Raw genomic sequence first — 16,865 nt, 5'->3', positions numbered from 1 at the left:
TGTTAAATGTCATGGCTGAAGCGGCAGAGTCGTTATGACAAGCTGCCATTCAGGCTCTGGAGTAGCTAGAAATCGCCATGGTGACGGGGACTCTGCTGCAGCGCGTGTGCCGGGATCGGAGCGCTCCGGCAGAGTCGGATTTTCGAACACACACTCCCGATATTGGCTTTTCAAAATTGATTTAGGGAAAGGAATTCTTTTCCCCCATTCTGTTCAGAAACCAATCAGATGCTTCTCTAAATTCATTCCTCTGCAAAAACATCTCCCAGAGCCTGGAAGGTTTAAAAATAGCACCTATTTTATGAAACTGATAGGTTTCTCTTTCTTGCACTCCCTTTAAAGTTTCCAGGGGACTTCAAGAGGCATGTCTTTTATGTCTAATGTTTTGGTTGTCTAACGTTTTTTGGAATTACAGTGTGATTTTAGACAAAATTTAAGCCGTTTTGATTCATTCTTTTTATAGGCTGCTGTTGCGTTTTTATTATTTATTATTGCTTAAATCTGGTCCAGTAGGAGCGTGTAATGTTGTAACTCTACCCAATAGGAGGGCAGTAACCCAGTGCCCCTGTCCAATAGAAGCACAGTAACACGGTTATTCTGCCCAATAGGAGCGCAGTGATGTACTCATTCTGTCTAATAGGTGTGCAGTGATGTACTCATTTTGTCCAGTAGGAGCGAAGTAAAACAGGGATGTCCAATAGGCTTGCAGTAATACAGAGATTCTGTCCGATAGAAGAGCAGTAATGTACTCATTTTCAGTTATTCTGCCCAATAGTAATATCATGAATCTGTCCAATAGGAACGCAACAATACGGTGAATCTGCCCAATAGGAGCACAGTAATGAAAGCAGTGCTGTGTAATGTGATGTGTAATTATAGTGATATAAATTATGGCTCACGCCCACTCCTCCGTTACACAAACGTTCCTCACTAACTCGGCCATGCTGCTATCAGAAAATTCTATGAAATATGCACTCTGCGTTTAAGCACAGCTTTTCAGTTTCTTGGATTATGTTTTTTTTTTCTGTCCAGAGAAACGGTTACCTTGACAACTAGCGAACGTTGGGTGTTTAAAGAGAGGTTTTTTTTATTTATTTATTTATTTTTGCCCGGCACGGCTGTACTGAATTAACAGCTCCTGTAAACTGTCAGGCGTGGTACAGATTCCCAATTCAGCTACTTCCTCTTCCTTTCCTCCCTTCTTCTTCTTCCCCTTTTGCAACGCCTTCGCCTTTTTCCCCCGCTTGCATGCAGGCGTTGTGTTATTTCTGTCACTCCATAAAGCCCTACGGGTTGTGTAACACGTGTGTGAGAGTGAACACACACACACACACACACACACACACACTCTCACACACATACACATACACACACACACACACAAGTAATTGGGTCTGGGATTATTGTGAATATTTAGATAATATGGAATGAAATTTTTTTTCACATTGCAAACTCTTTTTGCTCGGTATATTTTCTAGCTTGCTTCTCCTGCATGTTTCCCTCATGTTTTGTTTTGATCATTCTAAATCTGTTCTGAGAACGTTTGATGTTCCTGCATTGCCTAGTAGCTAAGATACAACCTGCATTGTGCAGACACACAGTCTTACCTGTATTGCTATATAAAAATTTTCCCCCTTCGCTAGCAGGTTTTTTTCCTTTCTTCTGTTTCATTCGTATGTTCCTGCACATTGCCTGGCAGAATAACAGGAGTGTGGGCTGTAGCAGTGCCTAGTTGTCCGCTGTGCCAGATGGACCTCTCAGTTCCTATTGAGCATGTGCAGATTGCTTTCTCACTTTGCTACAGTCTGTCCAAAGTCCTGTCTTTATGCTAAACTCACCTACTGAAACGCCTGACCAGTTTACAGTTGTTTTGTTGAGCTGTTGAGGACATGAGTAATTAATGCCAACATCATGACCACACACTCAGTTTGAGGTGCAGCATTTTTTCCCCCTTTTGTGGTTAATTTGGTTAAAAAAAAAAAAGAAACATTCTAGTTAAAAGTGATGATTTGAGATTTGTTTTTTTTTTTAAACCAACTTCCAATCATACACATGCAATCTCAGTAGTTTACTAATGAAGTTTTACATTTAATTTTTCTTTACATTTTTTTATTTTTTATTTTATCTTACTACGTTGTGATTGTTGTATGATAGTAACACTTGTATACTATAATTTGGTATATTCTGACGGTTGTATATACTAATGTTGGTATATTGAAATGTTGGTATATTCTGACGGTGGTATATTCTAATGCTGATAAATTGTAACGTTGGTATATTCTGAGAGTTGTCGATTCGAATGCTGGTATATCGTAATGTTGGTACATTGTACCATGGTATCTTGAAAAGTTGATATTCTGACAGTGGTATATTCTAATGCTGGTATATTGTATTTAGTGCATTTATTAGCCATATTACATGAAAATAGAAATATAGTTCCGTTAAAAAAAATCCCTTTGCAGTGGTCGTGTTGAGTAGGTTATGGGAAACAATTCGTTTCACGAAACCGAGTTTTTCTCGCTCATGTATTTATTTATTAAATCTCGCACAGTATTGCGATGTGGTAAAAGCTGCTTGAATTTTTTCATCAACTAAATCTGTGTCTTTATCGACAGTTTTAAAAACGTGCTTCACTCCCTTCTGTACGCCGCAAATGGCGAGGGAGTTTTTATTGCACTGTATAGAAAATAAAATATAAAAATCAATTTCAAATTACTTTAAAAACGGTAACCACACCGCACAGTGTTTTCTTCATGTTTTAGTTTGAAACGATCCCAAACTTTGCAAACTTTCTGCCGTTTTCTTTGGTCTAAATCTTCTGGCCTCTCACTGTTTTCTCGCTGGTCCTCCATTTATTTTCATTCTTCTGTGTTAGCTGTCCAGAGCGCTCCAGAGTTTAGCATGTAGTGTGTCAGTAATAATGGTCCATGGGAAACACAGTGCTTCGTGTGTAGTTAAATCGACTAAGCGAAGCATTACAACGAATCTTTGTAATTAAATTTACTCGACGAATAGTTACAGCCCTATATGATTATGCGGTATATTCTGATGGTGATATATTCTAATGCTGGTTTATTTTTATGTTGATATATTCTGATGCTGGTTTTATTCTGATGGTGCTATATTTTAATGCTGGTATATTCTGATGGTGTATACTTTAATGCTGGTATATTCTAATGCTGGTATATTCTGATGCGGGTATATTCTGATGGTGATATAATTCTAATGCTTGTATATTATGATGGTGATTCTATTCTGATGGTGGTATATTGTAACATTGGTATATTGTGATGGTGGTATTTTCTAATGCAGGTATATTGTAATGGTGGTATGTTCTTATGGCAATATATTTTAATGTGGTATATTGTAATATTGGTATACTCTGATGGTGGTACATTAAAACGTTGGTATGTTGTGACGGTGAAATATTGTGACTGTAGTGTTATCTAATGCTGATAGATTGTAACGCGGTACATGGAAGGTGGTATATTGTAACGCTGCTAACATACACAACAGTTGGAACTAATGGAATGGAGAAACACAGCAAGCTAACAGGCTTGATTAAAAAGATAGATAGATAGATAGATAGATAGATAGATAGATAGATAGATAGATAGATAGATAGATAGATAGATAGATAGATAGATAGATAGAAAGAATGTATATGCATTTGTACACCAATGTATCTATCTATCTCTTAATCATTTGCTGTAAACCACAACAGTGACACAATTTTTTTCCCGTTACTGCTGTTGTTATTTGCTGTTTTTAGATTTAGTGTTTGTTCGCACCGGTTTAATTGAATCAATCACTGTGTTGTGAGTGAACTGATTGCGCAACCTGATGCTCCAGTGCTACTTTCCCGAAGTTAGAAACAAACAGCTTACACAGTATCAATTCATTAAACGACACCATTTTCACATGAAGAGGATGGGGTTTTTACTCACCGTGCTGATGTTTCAGCTTCACCCACGACACCACTGTGTTTTCTGTTTTCCTTTTCTCAAACGGATGTGGTATCTTGTCTTCATGCTAGCCCATAACTTGAGCAGCCCAACTAATTTATAACAGCATTTGTTAACAAATAATTAAATTATCGATTATTATGGATTTTATCAGTTAGTTGTTGCAGCCCTAGTTGTTATATTGTAAATATAGTATTGTGTAATGTTAGTATATTGTAACGTTAGTACTGTGTAACAATTGGTATTTTCTAATTGTGGTATATTGTGTAACGGTGGCATTGTGTAACGGTGGTATATTGTGTAATGTGGTATTGTGTAACATTGGTATATTGTAACGGTGGTATTTTTAAATTGTGTTATTGTAATGGTAGTATTGTGTTACATTGGTATATTGTAATGGTGGTATTTTCTAATTGTGGTATATTGTAATTGTCGTATTGTTAAACATTGGTATATTGCTGTGGCAGGCGGTCAGGGTCAGTAAATCCTTATCTGCTGCCTGAACACTATCAGAATTACTGACCTACATTTACAACATAAATTCTAATATTTGTTCCATCAAATTTATTAATTTATTCCCATCATTTTATTCTCTTCATTTCATGGCGTTTCTCTCGGCTGCACTGCTTCCAGTACGTGCATGTGGCTGTTATATTTTTTGTCAAATCAGATTTCAGCCTATATGGGCTGCCATGTCAATCTAATCTGCACAGGGCCTTGTAAGTCTGTACTAATGACTCTTTTACCTTAGAGAAATATTACCAACAGGTCTGTTTCTTTAACCAATCAGATTTCATATTCTTCTCACAGGGCAGCTCGCTGGCCCAGAATAGCGTCAGCATTGTTCCGTCCTCTGTTGGTTGGTCAGAGGAATACTGTTAACTGGCAAGTTCAACTGGCAAAACACGTGTGTAGCTCTGCACACATTAATACATCTGAGTTAGACTTTTTTCTGCCTATGAAGGAAGAGAAATTGATTTGGTCTCAGACATAAAAAAATAAAATAAATAATAATAATTTTTTCCAGAAAAGCTAGACATGGTGAGGAGGTCGGCCAACCCTGAAGCTAGCTAGCGTGTCTCAGGAAAGAGTTTGTTCACCACTTCCAGGCCAGTGAATACGAGCGGTACCACTAGATTACAGCCTCTGAGGAGCGCTGCAAATTATGAGTCTGCATCTCTGGAGAGTAGGTTGTATTTTATTTAGATTTGTAATGTTTTTGTCATGTTATTAGACAAATATTGATTCTGAGCTGCTCCAGATGTTGTAGGTGCACACTTGCGTTTGTAGTGTAGAGGTTTGGAGTCCTAACTGGGTTTGTTGCTTTAGTAAAATGTTCACCCTCCATATGTGAAATGCCTCTCTCTCTGTAATGCCTCGGTGTTGTTTTATTGCGTCTTTGTACAGTATTGATGTTTTCTATAATTGTGACGTGATAGTAGTTTATTAAGAGGTGGATTAAGTCGTTAAGGTGGATTAAGGTACGTCCCCTCTGAAGGCCCAGGTACCAAATGCACAGCCCGCTACTGGTATATTGTAATGGTGGTATTTTGTAATTGTGGTATATTATAATGGTAAGATTTTTAATGTTTAGGTAGCTAAATAGCAACACATTAGCTTGCTAATGCAAAAGCTATCTGAAAGCCTAGGGTTAGGGGGTATAAACAGTAGTAAACAGTAGCTATGTGGAGAGACCTGGTCCTGCGCTTGGTTCCAATTTGCGTTGGAACAAATAAAGCTGGTTTCAAGGCTCGATTAGTAGAATCCAGTCTGATCAATACTGTAGATGTTTTCTACATCTTTCTCTCAACATACACATACTCTTTTACCTTATTCTCTCTCTCTCTCTCTCTCTCTCTCTCTCTCTCTCTCTCTCTCTCTCTCTCTCTCAGGAGGCAGTGTCATGGTTGTTTTTCCCTGTTGAGGACAGATAGGATAGCTCTATTTATTTAGCCTCGGTGAGATATTACAATAAGCGGGCCACTGCCGGTGATACCTGATCCTCTGAAATATAGCAGACTCCACTCTGGTTTCTCTCATATTGAATTGCTGCTGTTCAGAGCAGGGGCTCATTACACACGCTTTCAGATGCAGATGGTCGACACCGGAGAGAAGGTGGACCAGGACACAACAGCACACACATTGTCAGCCTGCGGCTCGACCCCCTTTTTTTGCTTGTTAAAAAAGATTGACGTTTCTGGGCTTCTGTGTGTCTATACCTATTTCCTTTTTTTACATTGTTGGAGAATCAGGGCGCAACGTGGTGTGGATGCGAGTTTTGTGGGTCTGTGTTAGATGTGCTGCGAGATACGAGGAGGAAAAAGTGCTGCCTGGAGTTTAGCCTGATTTCTTTCACATAAATAGAGCTGAATGTGTTGTGGAAACACTTCCTGTAATCTGATGCCCTAGAGGAGGGTGGAATAGAGGTTGGGGGTTGGAGGGATTGGGGGGGGGGTTTGGAGGGATAAAAGATAAAGCATGGCTGTATCCTGAGGGTAGCTATAGAGTACCTGTCACTCCCTAATCCCCACAATGCATCGTAGACAGCTTTGATCCATGTGTTCAGAAAGGCTAGACCATACACAGCAACACAGACAGTCTGAAAATACAATACCATGAATATTGGTGTAGTTTTCAATTTAAAAGTCATACTATGGTTATTTAAAAGATACCAGACCTCTGAGACACCAGGATTAGCTTTTCTCCCTCGTCTAACAAAGTTTAGTACGGTGTATTAAACTCATCCCACAGGATACAGGAGTATCTGATATTTTTTGTGCACTTTTCTGGCTTCAAGCTTCAGGGTCCCAAAAGGCACAGCACCGTCTGATTAGGCTTTCTGCGCTTTAAAACATTTTACTTCACATTGGAGAAAAGTTATCATGGCGTTCGGCGCTCTCGGTGAGATAAATTTGCACTCTGTCTTTCGCCACATAACTCAGAAAACCTGTTTTTAGATGATCCATTTGATTATCTAGTGGAGATGATCGGTTTTATTTTTTTGCGATCGAAGATTGGGCATTTGCTTTATTGACAGAAGTCACATGTTGCTTTTTAAAAGGAATATAGGTCTTTGGGTAAATAATTTATAATAATAAAGTGCAGTATAACTATTTTGCGTATTTGTTACGTAAACAGCGGTGAAGTAAATAAGGTCATACTAGCAATTTTGTAGCTGGTGTATTTTATATTACCGGTTCTAAAGAATTTAAAGCAATTCTGCCAGTTCTGTTTATATTTCTCAGCCTTTAATATATTATAGCACTAATAAAGTGTAGTCTGACACGATGTTTGGACGGTGGGATTCATGTCACCATCAAAAGGAAACCAAACCCCTGAATGAAACAAGTGTTCCAGGTAAATGACCTTCAGGTCACATCGAACATGTGTATGTGTGTTTGTTTCAGAGTCATGTGAGCTACGTCGTGAATATCAAATAGTAGACGTGGTTTATTTGATCACGTTCTGTTTTTAATTTCCTGATGATTTCTGAATCGGACACATTTACAGTCTATGTTCCTTGGTGTCTTTAAAAAAAATCTTTATTCAGAATAACTGTTATGATTCATTTTTAATCTGTATGTTTGTTCTTTAGTTCTGTAGTCTCTTGTAGTGCTGTAGTGATGAACTTCTGTAAAATATTTTATCTCTCACACAGTGGAAAATTACTGAAATCAGTGTACTCACTTCAGATGATTGTTGTCTGTGGTAAGTGTGTGTGTGTGTGTGTGTGTCTGTTGCATATTGGCTTCATTGCTTGCTTTCATGCCTCAGGACTAGCGAGGTCAGTCATGTTCTTTCAACGCCGCTTTACACGCCACAATCACAACCGGCTTCAGAAACGTGTTCTCTTGTTCCGCAACATTTTTATTCCTCCCTTATTATTAATCTCTTACAAAAAAGAGTTTTTCAAGGCTGTCACAAAAGTTTATCAGGATGTTAGCCTAACAATAACGCTGCTTATGCATTTTCTAAGTACAAATAGTCCAGTCCAGTGCCTAACATATGATTATTTACATATTTGCTATAAAAACAATAGTTTCAGGACACCTCCACTCTTCTGGAAAGATGTTCCTCTAGATTTTAGTGTAAAGTTAGGTACTGATAAAGGTTGAGGTGAGAGCCTGAGGTGCCATCAGCGTTTATCCTAAAGGTGTTGCGGTTGAGGTCAGATCTCTATAGCAGGAGATCTTCCATTTCAGCCCATGTTATGCATACCTTCATGGAGCTGGCTTTGTGCACAGGGGCATTGTCATGCTGTAAACTGTTTTGGGTCTCCTAGTTCAAGTGAAGGGTCAATTTCATGACACTGCATCCAAAGATGTCCTATACAATGCTGTGCCTCCAACAGTTTGGTGAAGAACCACATATGGCTGGAAAATTCGGGTGTCTAAATACCTTTGTGCATATTGGATGCAGCAAGTGCATAAAAAAAAACTTACAAAACAGAGACCACGGTCCTTTAAATCCAATACAACATGCTTTTGTCATAGTAGAACATGCAGACAAGCTCCGTTTTCTACATCACAGCTTCCCCAAATGGAACGGCAGAGAACACAATGGATTTTTCCATTTTAATGGACTGATTTAGGCTTTTTGTGGGACTGTTTATCGATTTTGTCATTTAATATAATTTTGTATCTATTTAAAGATTTGAATTTTATTTGTTCTTATTACTAATGAAACTGTTCTACTGTAACAATTTTCATGCATCAATGATCCGTTACCATGGTTCCCTGGTGGTCTAGTGGTTAGGATGCGGCGCTCGCACCGCTGCGGCCCGGGTTTGGGGAAGGTTGCGTTAGGAAGGGCATCCAGCGTAAAAACATGTGCCAAATCAAACATGCGGATGGTCCGCTGTGGCGACCCCTAACGGGAGAAGCCGAAAGAAAGTTCAATGATCCGTTACCATAGAGACATTGTAATGTGAAAATGTACGTTCTTGCGAGAACAAGGATGATTTCTTCGTCTTGTTAAAAGCTAAGCTTTACTAACGCTTATAATGCCAGCTTGTAAGTTGCATGTCATTTCTTGCTCGCATCCACATACTCCTTCAGACATTACACAAAAAAAAAAAACTTCCGCTGTTCAGTTCGGATCTCTCGATTTAGATTTTGTGCTCGGCTCAGATCCCGCACTGCAGCTCTGATGTCGAAAAAGCTCTTGATCTAATTTATGAGGCGAGGCTTCAGGAAAAAAAAAAAAAGAAAAGAAACAGTCCGCACCTTTTCCATCTTCTCTGAGGCAGACACAGGACGGCCTTATGTGGTCTCCAACAAGATGGAGGCCGGGGTCAGAGCCATTACTGACACAACCAGCATGCAGAAAGGGAGAATTCACTGGAATGGGAAAGGCTTTCAGAGACGGAGTTTTCCACAAACCATTTACGTTAAATGGAAAGACCACTGTTTGGGTTCAGTGCACAGTGAGCGCGCTCGCAGATCTTATTTTAGATAACGTTTTTGTCCGACTTGTGGATAAGAAAATCTGTGTGAGGGTTACATTCATGGTGTTATTTATTTTTGTCACTGTCAGTCCACGTGATGGGGCTCTTGGTCATTCTAGAGAATTAATCTTTTTTTGCTGAATCATTTTATGCCTCAGCAGTTTTCTTTTTAATCTCTCGCACCTAATTAACCAGCATTGGCGCAGACAGACATCAGCTTTTGAATCCCAACTTACCCCGACTTGACGTGTTTGGTCCTCGCATGTGTCCAGCAACATAATAATATACTGTATAGCCAAATAATTGTAGAGAGCATAAGAATATATGTGCTGCTTTTTATACATCTCATTCCATATTTAATCCTCATTTGCTGTTATAAGCTCCACTCTTCTGCGAAGAAGTTCCACAATATTTTGTGTAGATTCATTTAGACACAAGGGTGTTTGTAAAGTCAGGTACTGATGGAGGTGAGGTGAAGGAGGCCTGGGTTGTAGTCAGTCAACATTCTCATTCTTTGTTCAATAGGGTTGGAGTTCTATAGCAAAAGATCTTCCACTCCCATGTAAAGCAGATCTTAATGGAGATGGCTTTGTGCACAGGGGCATCGTCAGGAACAGGTTTGCATCCCCTGGTTCAATTAAAGAGAACATTTGATGCTACGGCATCCAAAGACATCCTACACAACTGTGTGCCTCCAAGAAGAACCACACATGGCTGGAAAAGTCAGATGTTCCAGTACTTTTGTTAATATAGTGTCCCGGTCAGGGAATCAACCCAACGGGAGAAGCCGAAGGAAAGTTTTTAGTGTATAACTAAACTAAAGTTTGACAAGTCGGCCTTGGATTTTTATCCAATAAAATTAACGTAGGTGGGACTGTAGTGTGTTTCTTGGACAATTAAGCAATGGAGGAGCTGCTTTATTATCTGGAATACCTTTCACATCGTTGTTTCTGTACCGTCGTGTATAGCACACCTGGAAATCACGTTTACACCTGCTTAGTAAAATCCAGTTTCTTTTCTTCTCTGTGGATTTTGGTTAGCTTCACTTATCCAGGCTCAGCCTAATGCGTTACTGCGAATCCAAACGAGTCCATAACGATCAGCCCCTCCTTTGACTTGTGTTTTTTTTTTTTTGTTCCACAATCTTGATCAGATCTTCAGTTCAGTTCATTGTTTTTATTATTTATTTATTTATTTATTTATTTTTTATAATAAACTCAAGCACATTAATCACAATTTTTTTATTATTATTAATCAAAGCACGTTTGTATGTAAGCTTAAATGTAAACACTGCTTTTCTTCACTGTTTTTCTCTCTCTCTCTCTCTCTCTCTCTCTCTCTCTCTCTCTCTCTCTCTCTCTCTCTCTCTCTCTCTCTCTGTGTGTTGGGGTTGTTTTGAGTGACTGTGTGTGTTAGTGTTCTGATCATGATTTTGGCATCATCCCACTCTATACCATTTATGCTCCCTCTAAGTGCTCCCTTATCTGTACAGAGGAGCTGGGTTTTTCCCCATGGTGTCTGTTCTGGCCAGTTTTAGAGAGATGTTTATAGTTGGAAGTCCAGGATGTGGGTAACCGGAGTGAACCCCCCCTACCCCCACCCTCCCCAGCCCCCCCACAGAGCCACATCTTTCCTTTCTGCTCGAAGAGAATTGTGAAAGCATCCTCTTTCTGGCTGCAAAAATAAGCAGGCCTTTGAGGGCTAATTCATAGTGCACGAGCGCTCTTCCTCGAGACCCAAAGTTTCCCTTTTAAGGTCAGCAGTGCGTGCACTTCATGCAGGGAGGGAGAGATTAAAAAGAACAGCCTGGTCTCTCAGTGCATGCTTTTAACGTGGACCACAAGCAGGCCTTTTACACTCTTTATCCGGGTTGAAAAATACCAGCTTGCTTGTTATTGCGTGGAAAACATGTTATCGCCATTAGCTTTATTTTGTACAGCAGAGAGCACTTTCTGATGTTTTTATGACCACTAGGCCATGTTCTACGATGATTAACCACCTGGGCTTGTGCTAGTATTTTTTTTTTTATCACAGATCTTTCACAATCATACATTTTTTTATAATTTTACAGTGTTAGTTTCAAATTCTGTCTCGATGGTTTGTATCAAACCTTTAAACGGCTTCTTTATTATCATCATCATAATACTATTAGTGCGTCTGGAAAGTATTCAGTTTTCACTTTTTCCACGTTTTCTTACGTCACAGCTTTATTCCAAAATGGATTAAATTCATTATTTTTCTCGAAATTTTACAAATAAAAGCCCATAATAACAATGTAAAAGAAGTTTGTTTAAAACCTTTGGAAATTTATAAAAAAAAAAAAGGAAAAAAAAAGAAAGAAAATCACATGTACATAAGTTTTCACAGCCGTTGTTCAATACTTTGTTGAAGCTCCTTCAGCACCAGTTACAGCCTCAAGTCTTTTTGAGTTTGATGCTACAAGCTTGACACGTATTTTTGGGCAGTTTCTCCCCTTCTTCTTTACAGAACCTCTCAAGCTCCATCAGGTTGGTTGGGGAACGTCGGTGCACAGCCCTTTTACGATCTCTCCAGAGATGTTCAATCATGTTTGAGTCTGGTCTCTGACTGGGCCACTCGAGGACATTCACAGAGTCCCGTAGCCACTCCTTAATTATTTGGCTGTGCGCTGGGGGGTCGTTGTCCTGCTGGAAGATGAACCGTCGCCCCAGTCTGAGGTCCAGAGAACTTTGGAGCAGGTTTTCATTGCATTCATCTTTCTCTCGACCCTGACTGATCTCCCAGTTCCTGCTGCTGAAAAACAACCCCACAGCATGATGCTGCCACCACCATGTTTCACTATAGGGATAGTATTGGCCTGGTGATAAGCGGTGCCTGGTTTCCTCCAGACATGACGCTTGGCATTCAGACCAAAAAGTATAATCTTTGTTTCTCATGTTATGAGACTGCTTTAGGTGCCTTTTGGCAAACTTTAGGTGCACGGTCATGTGCCTTTTACTGAGAAGTGGCTTCCATCTGGCCACTCTACCATACAAGCCTGATTGGTGGAGTTCTGCAGAGATGGTGGTTCAATATTGTATAACAAACAAATACAATTTTTTTTACCATTTTAAATGATTAAATACGTTGCATTATTTGATATATTTCAACATTTTATTTTTATTTGATTCTGCACTTTTTATTGTTTTTTTATGGTAAATATCTCACAAACTTCAGATGTTGTTTACAGATGAAATTCATTAATTGTCTAAACTTTGTACTGTGCAGTCGAAGCGCTGCTGCGTGTTGATATGTTCAGGTTGTTGAGAGTCTTTTTGATTACAGGAGCAGTGCAGGTCATCGTATTGTTTAATTATTTTTGAGATATCTACAGTAACATTTCTTGTCAACTGTTACCTCCTGATTAGCCGGGTTAACTTTCAGATATTATATCTATCCTTCTTTAATTTCTTGCGCTTGTGTCCTTCGCGTCCTTCGGAGCTAAAAATAAACCGTGCCGAAGTGTCACAAGAGTCGGTGTGGTTTTAGTTTTCCGTCGACCCGACTAGCAACTTGGCAAGCTTTTGTGTTGATGCGTTGCAGTGTTGTTAGACGCCCACGGCAATCCAGATGCTCTTCCTCAGGGTGTGTTAACGTTACTTATACCAGGGTCCGTGTGAATATTGGATTGTGATTTGCTGGTTTGAGGTGTGAGTTTAGAGTTCAATCGGTGTTCTAAATGACTGCGCTGCAACAGTAGCTATAGTCACCTCCAGTTTCATAAAGAATGAGACTGCTATTGTACACATTTCCAAATGACCTTGTGTCGAGTTATAACCTATATGGAAACAAAAATCAATCAACTTTAGTATTCTGTCATGTAGCTCTGCTTCATCACAATCTGTTTCATCACTCTGTATCAAACATAGGTTTTGATTGTATTTTCTTTTTTTCTTTTAATGTCATTTCTTTAAACACGGTATCAGTAGAGCACTAGACTTTGGTGGAACGTTTCTCCTTCGTGTTTACGATATTGAGCAGATCTTTCGACGGGGCCGGTGGTCTGTTGCGTTTGTGTGTGGCTGATCTGTGTTTAGCGGCTTTTCGCCTGGCGTCTGTTCTGTGTGTGTGGTCGGAAGATTTTTCGTGCTGTAAAATTACAGGCCTCGTTAGGAGGCAGTGCACTCTGTACTGGATTAGTCCAATCTGTCAGATTGCTGCTGGGAAAGAATCAGGGGCTACGTATATGCACACACACAGACACACCACAGTGCTCAGGCCTGGCCTTAATCTGGTTTCGTCAGAGCACCGTTAACTGTTTGTAGGCTGAATTAATCCCACAGGTGTTTAATAGAGTTGGAACTCTTTAGCAGGAGATCTTCCACTCCAACCCATGTGAAGCATTTCTTCATGGAGCCTGCTTTGTGCAGGTTTGGGTTGAAAGGAACATTTCATGCTACTGAAAAAAACATCTTGTATAAGAACGGGGGTCGGTTTTCCAGACGAGGAGAAATACGTGAAACGCCAGTCATCTCGAGCTCGCGTGTACACTAGAGAACGTTTTATCTTCCTTATGATGCAACACTTTGAAAAGACACACTGGCTGCTTCTACACCAGTCTCTGAGGGAACCATGTGTCAGACTTTAACTCCCTCACAGATTTATAGCTGATGTGCTTACGAATAGGAGTACGTTGCAGTTTTTGAGGAAACTGTATGGGATATGCAAAATGCAACAGCTTTTATTTATCCTCACGTTAGAGCCACGCATGACAACAATATCCATGGCAACGCTCTCCAATCAGGTCAGAGTGTAGGAGTGTTTAAGGTGTGCGTATGTGTGTGCTGAAGCTTTGCTTCTATTTTTGTGTGCGCGCGTGTGTATTTGAGTCATTCACAGCAACCAGGTATTAGACATCTGTCTGTTTCTGTGCTCAAATATATCTGTTTAGCCAGCTTTTTTTTTTTTTTGCTTTCCTCTGGAAGAGGGAACAGACACGAGGTCTCGAGTTCGGTCTACGTACCGCATTTTGATTCGCAACAGAAAATAATTCAATATGAATTATGCCGATTTTGTTTCTTTTTTTATTTATTATTAAAAGCAGAAAAGTGTAATCATTAAAATATCACAATACTAAATATAATAATTGGTCCAAAGTGCACAATATGTCTAATCTAACATCCAATCCTAACCTGGAAATAAAAGGGATTTTTATTAGGATTTAAGGGCCACCCTGGAGTCGTTTGCACAGATTATAAATAATATGGTACAAGCTTCAGCATCATCTTCAATATAGTAAGGCATGGTGCAGGGTGGCATAGGAGATGGGGCTGGGCACGGTGGGGTGGGGTCGGGGGGTTTGTGTGTGGTTGTTTTCCACTGAGTGCATGAAGGTTTTAAGCAGTTGAGGATTAAAAGTCAAACGTCTTAACTACTTAGCTGTCCCTTCTCGGAAACGTTTTCTATATTTATATATATATATATATATACACACACACATTTCTTTTTATTTATTTTTTTTATTTGATGGTTTGCTTATTATAACTATATGAAACAGGGTATTTAAAGTAAACTTGAAGAAATGCAAAAGCCGCATATTAAGTTTATCTAAAATTTTTATATTTTATAAACGTTATAGTTGCTGCTTGTTGAGTGCATTGGGGATTTGTCCTTGAACAAAGTCACTCATGCTGGGTTTTTTCTTTCTGTAAAAAAAAAAAAAAACAGCATTTGAGTATACAATTTGAATCAATTTGGGTAAATCAACATTTGTATTGTTTTTAATGATAAACGCAGATGGCAAGTTGACGATCATGTTTTTGTTCAGTTGTAAAGATATAAGCATCCAGAATATATAATCACTAAAACTTTGTATAATAATTAAACATTACAACATTACAAACATTGTGAAGAAGCATTTGAACGTAGTAAAGTTGCAGTAAATCACGTTTGAAAACTGAAGTTACTGTTGTAGTGGACAAATGCTATAAACAGAGAATGTAGTGGAGAAACGCAGCACGCTAACAGACTTGATTTAAAAAAGGAAAAAATATGCATTGGTCTACAAATTTGATTGATAGAATGCGCAATCATTCGCTGAAAACGACAACAGTGACTAAAAATGTGATCGTTTACTGCTGCTGTTATTTGGTGTTTTTAGATTTAGTGTTTGTTCGCACCGGTTTAATTGAATCCATCACTGTGTCGTGAGTGAACTGATTGCGCAACCTGATGCTCGCGAGTGGGGACAGAACAGATCCAGTGCGACTTTCCCGAAGTTACACACAATTTACACACTATCACTTCATTAAACTACACCATTTACACACGATGAGGATTATAGAGTTTTTTTGCTTATCGTATTGATGTTTCACCTTCACTCGCGACCGGGAACGCGATTTTATTCCTGCTACCGCTTATCTCACCGTCAAACATCTTACAAGTCAAACAGCCTTGAAGGAAGCAAAACAAATGCAGACGAAGTCGAACAAACAAGCCACCAAAACTAGTTAGAGCTGATGCACCAAAATCACCCCGAATCACATCCGTTCATCAGGAAGATCATGGCTGATTTTACAAACTCATAGATTCTCACACAACCCGAGCCGGGGAAAATGAAGATCCTCCACACTATCACGTATGGAAAACAAAATCCCCCGGTCAGCCAACTAATCTCTCTTCTTTTTCTTTTCAGGATATCTTGGACTTCGCCACCAAAGCCCGTCCTTTTTTTTTTTTTTTTTTTTTTTTTTTTTTTTTTTTTTTAATTCTCCTTCTATTGGATTTAATCACTCCTCTCTGAAGACAGCCATGGAATCGGTAAACACGCCTTTATTTCATACTTCCTGAAGTTCCCATTGTTTGTTGTGTTTTCATTTTTTATTCTTCATGGTAGCCGAGGGCCACGTTGTTGGGATCAGCGCTGGCCTGTCATTAGGGTGTTTTTTTCTTTTCTTTTTTTCTTGCAGACTCTGGTCTTCAAAAATAATCATATTTAGAGCCTTCTTTTGGAGAAAAAAATGAACCCGGTTGTTAACGTATGAATTGCTTTGAACTTGAGTCAGGTTAGCCCTTTGTAGCCGGGGTTAGAAAATGTGTGTGTGTGTGTGTTTATCTGTGCTAGTATGAACATGCAAGTCTAGTGCTCTGGAATGTGTGTGTGTGTGTGTGTGTGTTAGAAGCAGGGCTTAGTGCATGTCCAGACCCTGCCTGTCTGCTCCTGTATGGAGGAATTTATTTTTTCTTTCACTCCCTTTTTAGTTTTGAGCTGCATTTATTTTAAATTGTGTGTGTGTGTGTGTGGTTTGTTTTTGTTTGGTAACGGGGCAGTTGTGTCTCAGTAATAAAGTTTCCCCCTCACTATCATGCCCTTCATGTGATGGCTGCGTCAGAAGGCCCTGGTGGCTCATGCCTACACACACACACACACATACACACACACACACACACACACACACACCCATATGCAGAATTAACTATTGTTTCTCATCCTTCCT

The 16,865-nt window shown here is 39.4% G+C and overlaps 1 protein-coding gene across 1 annotated transcript in view; it reads left to right on the top strand.

The window, feature by feature from the left end:
* The window catches only part of ankrd11 (ankyrin repeat domain 11), a 102,707-nt gene that overhangs the window by 17,803 nt on the left and 68,039 nt on the right, over positions 1-16,865 (top strand). The window contains exon 2 of the mRNA XM_083550092.1: positions 16,064-16,188. The gene's annotated coding sequence lies outside the window, so the exon portion shown is untranslated. The remainder of the gene's footprint in view (positions 1-16,063; positions 16,189-16,865) is intronic.

Source organism: Silurus aristotelis, assembly GCF_946808225.1.
Source record: "Silurus aristotelis genome assembly, chromosome: 9".
In the NCBI taxonomy this organism is placed as follows: Eukaryota; Metazoa; Chordata; class Actinopteri; order Siluriformes; family Siluridae; genus Silurus; species Silurus aristotelis.
This window is presented reverse-complemented; position numbering and strand designations above follow the sequence as displayed.